The sequence below is a fragment of the Myodes glareolus genome, chromosome 6, assembly GCF_982192425.1.
Source record: "Myodes glareolus chromosome 6, mMyoGla1.1, whole genome shotgun sequence".
In the NCBI taxonomy this organism is placed as follows: domain Eukaryota; kingdom Metazoa; phylum Chordata; class Mammalia; order Rodentia; family Cricetidae; genus Myodes; species Myodes glareolus.
Genome location: NC_142031.1, coordinates 43,145,115 through 43,158,213, shown reverse-complemented (window position 1 = coordinate 43,158,213; position 13,099 = coordinate 43,145,115). Strand labels below are relative to the sequence as shown.

Here is a 13,099-nt window from a genome sequence, read left to right as displayed (position 1 = left end):
AAGTCCCAAAATTAAAGTACACCTTTGGTGAATAATTTTCTGTATTTCCTTATTTATCTTTTTGATTAAGCTTTGTATGTATTCTATTGCACCAGACAGCAGTAGAACTGTGTTTTTACCCCACTGTGTTTTTACCCCAACTGTCTAGAATTGTATAGGTAGATTTTTTTTTTCATTACTTGACTCTCAGTACATGTTAGGTGTACTCTCAGTACCAGTTAGGTGTGTTTCATAGATAAAACAGAGTTGTATATAGTTTTTAAATCTAGTCCAATATTTTTTTTAATTTTTTTTACTGAATTGTGCTAACATAAGGTTATTAAGAAATGTTTTATCAATTTCAATAATTCTGTTTGTGTTTCTTGTTGTATTATTTTTTATTTGTTTTATTTTTCCTTACTCCTCAACTCCACTGGAGTTTTATGGCTTACAGTGTTAGGCACATGACTAGACTGTCTTCCTGATTATCAGTGTTCATCTATTCCTCATGACAGTGCTTTCATCATTGAAGCACTTTCTCCTTTTTCTATGTAAATAGTTATTTTATAGTATCTTATGCAATTCTGTCTTCATGGTCATGAAATTCCTGACTTTATGTTTGTCTTGTAATATCGTTTGAAGACCATTGTTAGTGTGTACATATGGATGTGTTGTGGTTCCTTATTTTTCAAAAGCTGTGCTGACAGTGTCATCTTTTTGCTGAGAGTTGCTGGCATCAGTGATTTATTAGAGGCCACCAAAAATATATATCAGATGATGCAGAACACATCAAATATAAGAAAAGTGAGTCAAATAATCCCAAACTATCTCCAAATAGGGCATTATAACGTTTTTTTATTTTTTAGAAGGGAGCTCACAGATCACAACCTGTAAATAGGAATAGACTTGTGCAATACTCTTAACTTCAAGGTTCAGACAACTAATTCTATATTGTTCAATACAATTTTAATGTCACTTTCTGTCTGAGGACACAAATCCCTGAGAATTACATGCTTAATTTACTCACCATTTCCAGTCTGCACAAACTCCCTAGACTAAGAGAAACAATGTAATTGGTAAGCCTCTGTGACCCTGAAAATGGGATGCGTATTTGTCCAGGGGCTTTACAATGGAGAGAGAGAGAGAGAGAGAGAGAGAGAGAGAGAGAGAGAGAGAGAGAGAACTTGGGTGCATGGTGAAAGGGAGATGTAGCTGTATGTGCAGAGAGAGACAGAGAAATGGGAAGAGACGTAACTGAGTGAGTAGATAGTTATAGAAGATGTAGGTATCTGGGTGAGAGATATGTGTGTAGGGAAGATGCTTGTGATGGAAAAAGTATATGACTGTGTGGAGAATGACACTGTATGGAAAGAAATTTGACTGTGTAAAGAAGAGGTACAAAAGTAAGTGGCTCTGTGGAGAATACATGGAGAAAATATTAAGGGTGTAACTCTTAAAATAGATGTAACTAGAGATGTACTGCTCTGTAGGAAAGAAATTCATGTTTGTAAAAAGAGATATTTAGCTGTCTGTAAAGTGATGTAGCTATGTAGAGACAGAGAGGTTTTCAGAAAACGATTTTTCAAGATGAAGCAAAATAAAAAGGTGCCATCATAAAACATGTATATTTGATTTTTTACTCACAGAAATGAAAGTCTATCCATCAGATAGATAAAAACCTGTTCTAAGTCTCAGCTATCCTGAAGGTATTCGTTTTGCTACCCTGAGTACAGTGCTTGAACTGGTATCTCAGGTTGCAGTCATTTTCATCTTACCTCCAACAAATTTACTAATATCCAAGTTCCAAACAATATTCTTGCTGTATTCACTGCATCTGCAAGAGCATTGGCACATCTACAACTATTATTGCAGTTCACACACTTCTCAGAATAGCTTCTGTAGTTTCTGTTCATTACCTTGATTTTCTATATCCAGAATTCCCTTGTTTTGTGTTTCCTTTATTGCCTCTATTTCTGTTTCTAGTCTTGAACTGATTGCTTTACCTGTTTGGTTTTTTTTTTTTCCCCTTGGGTTTCTTTGAGGGATTTATTAATTTCTTCCAATTTTGATTGTCTGTTACTACATTTGTTTGAGTTTTTCATTTCCTCTTTAAAGCTCTCCATCATTTTCATAAAGTCATTTTTTTTAAAATAAAGTCATTGTTTAAAGTCATTTTCTTCTGCTTTTTGTAAATTAGGATGATCAAGTCTCCCTGTCGTGTGATAACTGGATTCTGGTGCTACCATATTGCTTTTTAGATTGTTGGATGCATTTCTTTTAGTTTATTGTTTTTATTTTATTTATCATTAAAAAATTTCTGCCTCCTCCCTACCTCCCATTTTCCTCCCCCTCCCCCCACTCTCCTTCCCCTTCGTCTCCAGTACAAAGAGCAGTTAGGGTTTCCTGCCCTGTAGGAAGTCCAAGGTCCTCCCCTCTCCATCCAGGTCAAGGAAGGTGCACAACCAAACAGACCAGGCTTCCACAAAGCCAGTACATGCAGTCGGATAAAAACCCAATGCCATTGTCCTTGGCTTCTCATTGGTGTCTACCCATCGCTTTCTTCAAATGAAGTCGGCAGTGTCTTTATGTTTTGCTTCAATCTTAGCATTAGCTGTCTAAGTGTTTGGGAATTTTTCTTGGTCTGATAGGTACTTTCAATGTCTATGTCTCAAGAAGCTTCTGAGGTCTCTCTAAACCTGCTCTCTTGGACTTCTCTCCTGGTTTGCTCTGTTTCTTTTGTATTGGAGCAGGAAAACGTTCTGCTGGCTGGCTAGAAAAGCCAAGGAAGTTGGAGTTGGAGGAGGGGCCCATGGTTTTGTGCCACTGTGGAGGTCCTAGAAAGTGGGGTGTCTGCCATATGGCTGTTCACTTACCTCTTAATTCCACTCAGTATTGGACCAAAATGTGTTTCAGAGTTCCACTGAGGTTGCGGGGAGATATATGAGTTTGGGAATGCAATGGGGCTCGTCTAGAATTTCTTAATTTTTTAAGACTGAGACTTACATTGTGGCTTAAAATGATGTATATTTTTAAGAAGGATGATGGGATACTTTGAATGATGTGTGTGTGTGTGTGTGTGTGTGTGTGTGTGTGTGTGTGTATTACATGTATATGTGATACATGAGACATATTTTATATGTCATGGTGGTCATTCATTTCTTCTGTAGTTTAATTCAAAAATTTCTCTGGTTGTTTTCAGTTTGAATGTCTAAAAAACAAGCAGAATGCTAAAATTACCATCTGCTATTGTACTAGGAAAATTCTTACCTTCTATGTGCATTTTATATGTTGGTTGCCTGTTTCCTTGCTGTCCATTGACCACAAGTCCATGAGGACAAAGGGGCAGAAGCAGCAACAGAGAGTTTGGTTGGGCTGTGAATATGATGGAAATATCCTTCTTCTGGAAGAAAACTTTATGAGAAAGCCCAACTTCATTCCAGAGTGAGAGGAGATGTAATGGATATTGACAGTGGTGGGAGCATCACATAATCTGTATTAAACAGCAGAATTCTATCACAAAGCTCCTAATTCAAGTCTTAGTTATCACCTATAAAATCACAACCCTATCACAAACCACTTACAGCAATATCTAAAAGTAAGAACATAAATGTAACCAGGGAAGGGTAGCAGGAGTATATGTCCTTAAGGGTAATTGGACTGCCTCTGGATAAATAGACAGATGTAGCACATTTGAAAATGGCAATTTACAAAGGTTGAAACAAGGTTTTAGGATGAGGTGCCTAATATACCTTGCTCCTCAATTATATTTGAATTATCTGTATTACCGTGTTGGACATATTATAATCCTTTCCTGATAGTCGTGGTTCATCTTTTCTTTACATGACAGAAACTTTTTTCAGTACTCTCATGATTGAAACACTCTATTTCTATGTGCATACTGTTTTATACTATCTTATATAGTGTTGTCTTCATGGTCATGGAATACCTTAGGTTCTGGTAATATGTTTATTTCTCCCTCAACTAAAAATACAATTTTGCTGGAAATAGCTCATTTAATTACATACTATCAGCTTCTAAAATATATCGGTACATGTTTTCTGAACTTTAAGGCTTTGAATGAAAGTTCAGATGTCATTCTGATGTGTTTGTCTTTGGATTTGAGTTAGCATTTTTAATTATATCTTTTGATTCTGATACTTTACTTTGTGTTATTTTGTACATGATAAGCAAAATGTATGACTTGTAAATGTTCTTCTTTAATCCTATTTGTTTCTAGAACTAAATGTCCTTCTATAATTGCCAATAATTTGTAGATTTAAAGTTTTTCATTCTCATTTCATTCAATATCTTTCCTAAATATCTAGTTTATATCTCAGATTTTCTGTTATGAATTGTGGTATTGGTCTCTCTATCATATGTTAGAATTCTTTGATATTATAGTGATGATAAATTTTTAACAAACGATGTTTCAATGTTTCTTATTCATTTTCTTCATTTTGAAACTTGATTCAGAATATTTTTTTCTGCTTTATTGTGTCTTATAGTGATTTCTTTGTTCTGTGTTAAAAAAAATATAAACTAAGGGCACACAAAACCAAGTTCTCAACACAAAGCAGATGTCTTCACCCCAGAAGGACATAGGTCAGGGAACAAGAGAAAAGACAGGAGATAGAGGAAGGAGAAGGATGGGTATGAAACCAGGGAAAGAGACATAGTATTTGTCCTGGAGAGAAAAAGGACCATCTCCAGGTAGAGAGACAGACATAGAACACAGAAAGATCGCAGATTTAAGCTTTTAGTAATTAGGAAATCTCTGACAATTTTATGCAGTCTGTGTCACTTGTTCCCTGCCATATATCCAAAATAGGTGTTCAGTGTGCTTCTTCATGAAAGTATGTACATGATTATTTAGTACATGGTTTACAAAGGAACACCAAATGTTCCCCTCAATAAACATTAAAGTCTACTCATTGATAGAAGACTAAAAGGGAGCATCTTCTGAAACAATGTTATATCCACTATTAGTGTGGATTGAGGGATATCAATCTCAACATTTGGAAATTAGATGCAGAAACTTCTGAAGGAAATGTAGCCCCAGAATCAGAAGCAGCAAATATCACAGTTTTCCTTCTTTGCAGATTCTAAATATATCTATATGAGTGAATGAATGTCTTTGTATATGTATACACATACTTTGTATGTGTGTGTATCTGTGTGAATATGTATGAATGTGGGTGTTGGTGGATATGTGTGGTAAGAGGTGAAGACATGGGTGAATGTGTATGCATGAGAGGGAGTATGATAAAATTAATAGAGGGACCAAGGGAAGACGAGGTAACAGGAGAGATAAGGTGCAATAGGGAAGGCTAGTACATATAGTCAAACTCTGTGAAATACTGAAAAAATATTACTTTAGAAAATAGAGTAAAACAATCCATTTACAATAAAAGAACTTCCAAAGGCATCATTATTCCTCACTCCAAGCTCTGTTATAGAACTATAGTAATGAAAACAACCTGGTATTGGCATAAAAAACAACCATTGGACAAATGGAATCGAATTGAAGACCCTGATATTATTCCACACATTTATTCACACCTGATTCGTGACAAAGAAGCAACAATTATACAATGAAGGAAAGCATCTTCAAAAAATTGTGATTGCATAACTTGATGTCAATATGTAGAAAAATGCAAATAGTGACACATCTATCTATATACACAAAACTCAAGTCCAAATGGATCAAAGACATCAACATCTATTCATTATACTAAAACACTTAAAAGAGAAAGGGGAAAGTAGCCTTGAGTGCATAGGCACAAGAGACCACTTCCTAAATATAAGACTAGTATCACAGACACAGAGAGTAACAATTTAAAAATGGTACCTCATGAAAATGAGAAGCTTCTGCAACACAAAGGACACAGAAATTAAGACAAACTCACAGTTAACTGATTGGCAAACCACACTTCAGACAGAGCACATCAAAATAATTCCAAATAATCCAGTTAGAAAACAGGGTACAGACCTAAACATAGAACTGTCAACAGAAGAATTGAAAATGGCCAAAAGACAGTTAAGGAAATGTTCAACATCCTTAGTCATCAGGGAAATGCAAATCAAAACATCTCTGAGATACCATTTTACACCAGTCAAAATGGCTAAGATCAAAAACACCAATCATAGCTTATCCTGGAGAGGATTCAGAGTAAGTGGAACACTCCTCCATTGCAGGTGTGAGAACAAATTGTACTGCCCCTTTGGAAGTCAGTATGGCTGTTTCTATGAAAATTGGGAACTGATATACCTTAATACCCAGTAGTATTACTCTTATGTATATACCAAAGGATGCACATTCATATAACAAGGACATTTTCTCAACTGATTTCATAACAGAATTATTTATAATAGCCAGTGCCTGGAAACAACCTAGGTGCTCCTCAACCAAAGTATGGATAAAGAAAATATGGTACATTTACACAATGGTGTACTTACTACTCAACAGTTTAAAAAAAAACACTAATATTTTGAAATTTCCATGTAAATGGATAGAACTAGGAAAAAACATCCTGAAGGAGTAAAACCAAACCCAGAAAGACAAACATGGTATGTACTCACTCTTAAGTGGGCATTAGATGTAATTCAAAGGATACCCAGCCTATAGTCCATGACCACATAGAAGCTAGGTAACAAGGAGAACCCTAAGGGAAACATATATGTATCCACCTTGGAAGGCAAAATAGACACGATCTCCTGAAAAATTTAGGATCATGGGGCAGGAGTGAAGGGAGGGCAGAGCAGGAAGGCAGTACTGAAGGTAGGAGGTGAATATGAGGAAGCAGGTTGTTCAAGATTGGGGAAGGGCAGAGAGGAAGTGCAAAGAAAGACATATTTTGATTGTGGGAACCATTATTGGGCTAGCATGAAGCCTGGTACCAGGGAAATTCCCAGGAATCTACAACGATAACCCCTGTAAGGACCCTAAGCAAGAGTGGAAATATTGCCTAAACTGGTCAGTCCTTGCAGTCAGACTAATGACAATTGTTATCATAAAGCCTTCACCCAGTAATTGATGGAAACAGATGCAGGGATCCACAGCTAAGTACTAGACCAATATTCCAGAGATCAGTCAAGGTGAGAAAAACTATCAGTAAAGGGGACAAGACCACAATGTGTATACCCACAGAAACAACTGATCTGAACTAGTGGGAGTTGACTGACTGTGGACTGATAACAGGGGAACCTGCATAATGCCAAACTCGGCTCTCCGAATATTGGTGACCTTTGTGTGGTTTGGGCATTCTGTGGGGCCAATAGCTGTGGGGTGAGGATTTATCCCTATTGCTTGAAGTGACTTTCTGGAGCCCATGCTTTTTTGAGGGATATCTTGTTCAACCTAAATATAGGGTGGGGGGAGCCTTGGGACTGCCTCAAAGTAATGAGTCAGTCTGTGTTGACTCTCTGTGGGAAGTCTTACCTTCTCTGAGGAGTAGGTGGGGGTGGGGGTGGGATTGTGGGGGAGCAGGAGAAGGAGGTGAGTGAGAACTGGGATAAGTATGAAAAATGAGAAAAGATCACTTTAAAAAGACAAATTAAAAAAAAAAGAAATTTGAGTACAATAAATTTGCTTCAATTATAGATTTTAAGGGACAGAATGATGCATCAGATGGCAAAGACACTTGCAACCAAGCATGATGTCATACCTGACTTTGATCCCCAGTCCCAAATAACATAAAAACAATCATGTGCAAGTGTTTTCTGATGTCCACAAATTTGCAATGTCAAATATGTACCTAGAAACATGCCCACACATACACACAGACAAACAAATATACACTCACAAGGACACAGAAAAGACTACTCAATTAACTAAAATGTAATAAAAAGTAAAAGAACTTATGGAAAGGGAAAGAAAAAAAAACCAGAAGAAATGAACCCCAGTAAGGAAATAAGAAAACACCACATAATTCAGTAAAAGAACATAAAACATTTTCCTAGAGCTTCCAAACCTTCTGCATTCATCATTATTTCTGCCCATAGAGTCTTATATTTGATACTGTAAGTACAGAACTGTAAAAATAAATCCCTCATATCCAAGCAGCAGAGCTTGTGTTAATGTGTTACAGAAGGAATAGAAAGATAATACTAAGCTATTTTTACATTTTCATTTAAAGGCTTTTTCATACCTAAAGACATAAGAGACATTGAGCCCATTATTTTTCCTGGGCTTGTAAATTTTTTTTAACCACTGTTTGAACACAACATTCTCAGGCAGCAGGGGGAAGTGTGCAGGTCCAGGACTGTGTGGAGCAGCCAGATGGTGAGAATCTCAGAGAGGTTTTTGTTCAAGGCTGAAGCACTGTGGGAGGAGTGCTGCGATACTGCTGGCAGTAATAATCTGCCAGGTCTTCAGACTGAACACTGTTGATGGTGAGAGTGAAATCTGTCTTAGATCCACTGCCTGCAAAACGATCAGGAATTCCAGTGTACCGCGTGGATGCATCGTAGATCAGTAGTTTAGGAGCCTGCCCTGGTTTCTGCTGATACCAAGCCAAGTAGTTATAGCTACCAACTAAAAGACTCTGACTGGACTTGCAGTTGATGGTGACCTTCTCTCCTACTGACACAGACAGGGAGGATGGAGACTGAGTCATCACGATATCTGCACAGGCACCTGTAATCAGCAATAGAAATGATGATGCATATATTAAAAATACAGTAACAGTTAAAATTTGTCATTTAATATTTGTGTAATATCGTATTGTCAGAGTATTATTGTGTAAGACATAACCTTTCAGAGCACACATTGTAAATTTCTTGTATATAAAGAATTGACTACAAAAAGATTATAATACTTTAGAATTTCTCACCAGACACCCAGAGCAGCAGGGACATGAGGACCTGGGTTTGTGACACCATGTTGCTCCCTCTGCCTGTCTGATGTAGCTCAGTTCTTACCGAAAAGGCTTCGATTATAAATTCTAGATCATTGGCCTGTGCTGGTGTTTTCCATGCAAAGCAGTTAGCAAATACATAAGGGAAATGCGTCGGCATGTGTATGAGTGGCTGGTTTTAATCAACAACACTCAAACAGAAATCTATTAGAGATTCTAATAACTACTTTGGTTTAAAGACCACAACAATTTTAAATCAGTTTGTTTTTCAAAAATCTTAGAAAAGCTATCTAAAATTAACAGTACTATGGAAATGATAAAAATGTTCAAAATCACAACAAAAGAAACTTAGAGTAAGAAAAAATTCAAAAAAAGAAAGATATGATGGAGGAAGTAAATGAAGAAAGGTAGAGAGAGAAAGAGAAAGAGAGAGAAAGAGAGAGAATCTGTTCATTTTCTCCTACCTTTAAAACCATACATATATAGAGGACAATGAACAGTTCCACTGATATTCTGCTCCAGTTTCCATACTTAACAAAAGAGCAGCCCAGAATTCATTCTGTGTAAACCTTATGTAACATTAAGATTGAAATAAGAGAATCTTAAATATCAATAAATGGTATACTCTGAAGAAACAAGTTTCATCTGCACAACTAAAGGAACTGAAACAAGATGATAAATTTTGAAAAATAGAAGAGAAAGAAAACAAACTTAATTTTTTTCAAATAGTCATTGCTGTAGATCAATACTTACCAAGAGTGTTTATTTCATAATGCAGATTCTAAGATAATTTATAAATTAGCAGTATTGAAAGTAGATGAAAACAGTCTTGCTGACATAATGAAAACTATAAATACCTCTCCAGAAGGGAATACAGCCATTCTAAATCAAGCCTGGGGTAAAAGTTCTAGGCCAATCTAATCTGTGCATGGAGACAACTTTTTCATAATGTGTGTTATTAATCAAGTTGTTACATGACAGTTCAGGCATTTGGTGCCAAAATCCAAGTAGTTATCTGACATTACCATTTTAGCATTAAGCCAATAATATTATTGAAAATTAAATATACATTTAAGTAACGTGCATTTACCATTTATTTGCATTAATTATATAATTTTTATACTTTTACTTTTCATGTAATATTGTTAAATTATTTCTGATAAGAGTATTCAAATCTCTTTGTCTGCTTCCAATAAGGAGATACAGAGCATGTGGATTAAGGAAGTTCCCAATCTCAGATCAAAAATATGACAGATGTGTAACTCTCCTCCAATCAGTGTCTAAGAATATGACAAGTAACTGCCCCAGTCATAATCTAACAAGTTCTGCTGTGCTTTGTAGAATTTTGTACTTTACTTTGTGACAACTGCAATGAGATCAGATTGTAGATTCATGTCATTTACTGCTGATCATTCAAATCAAACAGAGAGAGACTGGTCTATAGACATCTGAAGGCTACTTCAGTTAAGTATGGATTTTCACAGTTTGAAAGGGGAGATCATAGAGAATAAAAGGACAAATTTTTTATGTTCTTTTATGCATAGTAGAAAAAGTCATATTTTCTTTAGTTACTACTCTTCCAAAAAATCCAGTTTCCACCCTTGTGCTTTTGATTCATTGGGCTGTGATTAAAAGTAAACTAACTGCAAATCTAATGACTAAAAACAACATAGATTAATTTGCTCCCAGCTTTGGAGCCAAAAAGTCTGATTTTGATAACCTTTAGCTCCTGGGACACAGAACCCACTTCTATGGATGCCACTGTAAATAAGGGCTTAGAGAAGTCGTATTCCATTCTCAAAACCAGCATAATGGGGGTTTAGAATCTTGTCATTTATTATGATATAAAAGTCATGCAATCTCAGAAAAGAGGGTTATAGCCTAAAATGCAAACCTCCCTATTAAGAGGGTCTATCTACTATCATGTTACTTATCTTTGGAATATCCTAGACAACTGCATGAAATTATAAAAGAGGAAAAACAATAGAACAACAAGTTACAGCTGAATTCTGTGCCCTATTGGAAACACAGCTTCACCCAGGCAAAGCCTTAATGGTGCATTCAACTCTACAACCCTCAGCATGGCAATATGGAGGAAAAGAATAGCATTATCCAATCTCTTATAAATGAATAGAGATGGGTGGCAGTAAAGGAAACTCCCGAGTATCAATAACTTGTGCTCTTCTGAAGTTACTTAGTGAATTATAGATGATGTTTTATGGCATGTAGTTTCTTCTCATTTTGGCATTGAGATAGAAACCAAAGCAAACACGCATGCATGAACGCGCGCGCGCACACACACACACACACACACACACACACACTTCATATCTATGATGATTTAAAAGGAAACTATGAAAGGGACTGTAAATGATGGTTAAACAAGACAGAAAAAGCAAGCAGTATATGCATCTGGAGGATCTGCAAACTGATACAGAGTCACTATGAACTTTAGTATGGAAATGCCTTAAAAATATGAAATTACCATATGATTAATTACTTCTGCCCTATGGCTTTTCCAAAACAAATGTAAATCAGCTTAAAAGAGATAAGCTTCAACACCAAGGTTTGTTGCTGCACTATTCACAATAGTGAAAATTTAAATCAACCCAGTGTTTATTAACAGATGAATGAATAGTAAAAAGGTACATAACTGCAAAGAAATGAATTAATCTATATTAAAAATTAAAATTACATTAATGTGTTAATTTTTCCTCTGTGGTTCAATATATACATTTGTTTCAGAAGAGACTTATTGTGCATGTGAATATAATACTTATTTTTTTGGTGCTTGGGGATAAAATTCAGTCAATTTCACGTGGTCCAGGCAGAATTGTATTATTCTTGAGATAGTCTACACCTTTGATGATTACCTTATTACATGTTAGCCAGTCATTAGACAAGGTGGACCAGGATTCTAATCCTGACACATGATTGTGTCAGGACATTGGCAAAGTGAGGGTAATTATGCAAAACTTTGTGATATAAAATTTTAAAAATTGGTTATATCAATAACGTCACTGGTCATAGAATGAGAATTTTTTTGAGTATCAAGAAGAGAATGCACCTTTACTAACCTGTGAGAGCCTGAGAAAAGGACCCAGACTCACCATCCTCAGATCGTTGGTGTTGAGCTCATAAGTCACTGAGTTTGTGACAACTTCTTGTGCATCACTAGAAAAGACACACGATGCAGCTTAACTATCCTGAGCAAGGATTGTAATCTTGAAAAACTCAAAGATGTTCATCAGGTGTTAGGTGTTTCTAAGAATCATTTCCTTGAGCTTTCTCACTCTGCATGGAAGGATACAAACACCAAAAGATGGTTCATGAAGAGGTGGAAAGTTTCTATGAAGTAAAGTATCCTAATAGTGGCTTGTACTCCTAGATCTTTAGAGTTCCTGTACTGGTAATGGGAGAACAACTAGACTATAAAAAGAATTCTAGGTTGGTGTCATGTAATTTAGCATTCAGTGTGAATGTATGCTCAGTAGTGATTTCCAGTTCAGCTCAGAATATGTACTAAGACATTATATCCCTCCACCTAAGAAGAGAGAAAAAAAATCGAAGGAAAGTAAGAAGAAAATGTGACCACATTGCAAAAGAAACTAAAAACAAAGATGTGAATATTGAATAAGAGTAAAGAAGAACTAAGTAGTCTAAGCCTGTATATAAGCATCAGTGATGGACCCAGTAACACTGATCTGAAACTAAGCAGTAAATCAGCTGCAGGTGGTTAGCTTGTGTGATCTGTTGAAGAGAGACTTTTGAAAACTTAAGCAAATAGAAGTGGAAATGTGACATTAGGTTGAGGATGTCAACTTGTGTCTGCAAAACTACTAACAGTCTTCAATATTCAAAACTCTTATTTTGAGTGTCAGAGGAAGGTTTCCTGTAAATTTTAAATGATTATCTATTCAATCTATTGAACCTAAAAATTGTGCTTTGAAAATAGTAGGAGGGAGATTTTTATTAAGGAGACAAATTGAAGAAAAATAAAGTATCCATGGTCAAACAAATACACATTAGTTTAAGAAATCTCTGTTTCACATCTTTACCCTTTTATGAATAATCTTTCTAAAATCACATAGTAGAGATATGTGGGAAAAGACCCACCTCAGAGATTAAACTTCACTGCGCAACAGGCCCAAGAGATTTTTGTTTAGCCCTGGAGCACTGAGGGAGGAGACTCATAACTCTGCTTATAATAATAGGCTGCATCATTATCAGTCTCCACAGTACGAATGTATAGGGTGAAGTCTGTC

At 36.0% G+C, this 13,099-nt stretch overlaps 1 pseudogene across 1 annotated transcript; it reads right to left on the bottom strand.

Moving 5' to 3' along the window:
- Positions 1-8,285: 8,285 nt before the first annotated feature.
- Positions 8,286-8,953, bottom strand: LOC148121749 (immunoglobulin kappa variable 4-1 pseudogene; annotated as a pseudogene). The gene is made up of 2 exons (XR_015738205.1): positions 8,811-8,953; positions 8,286-8,614 (listed from the first exon to the last, which is right to left on the bottom strand). The product of XR_015738205.1 is annotated as an immunoglobulin kappa variable 4-1 pseudogene (transcript).
- Positions 8,954-13,099: the final 4,146 nt, after the last annotated feature.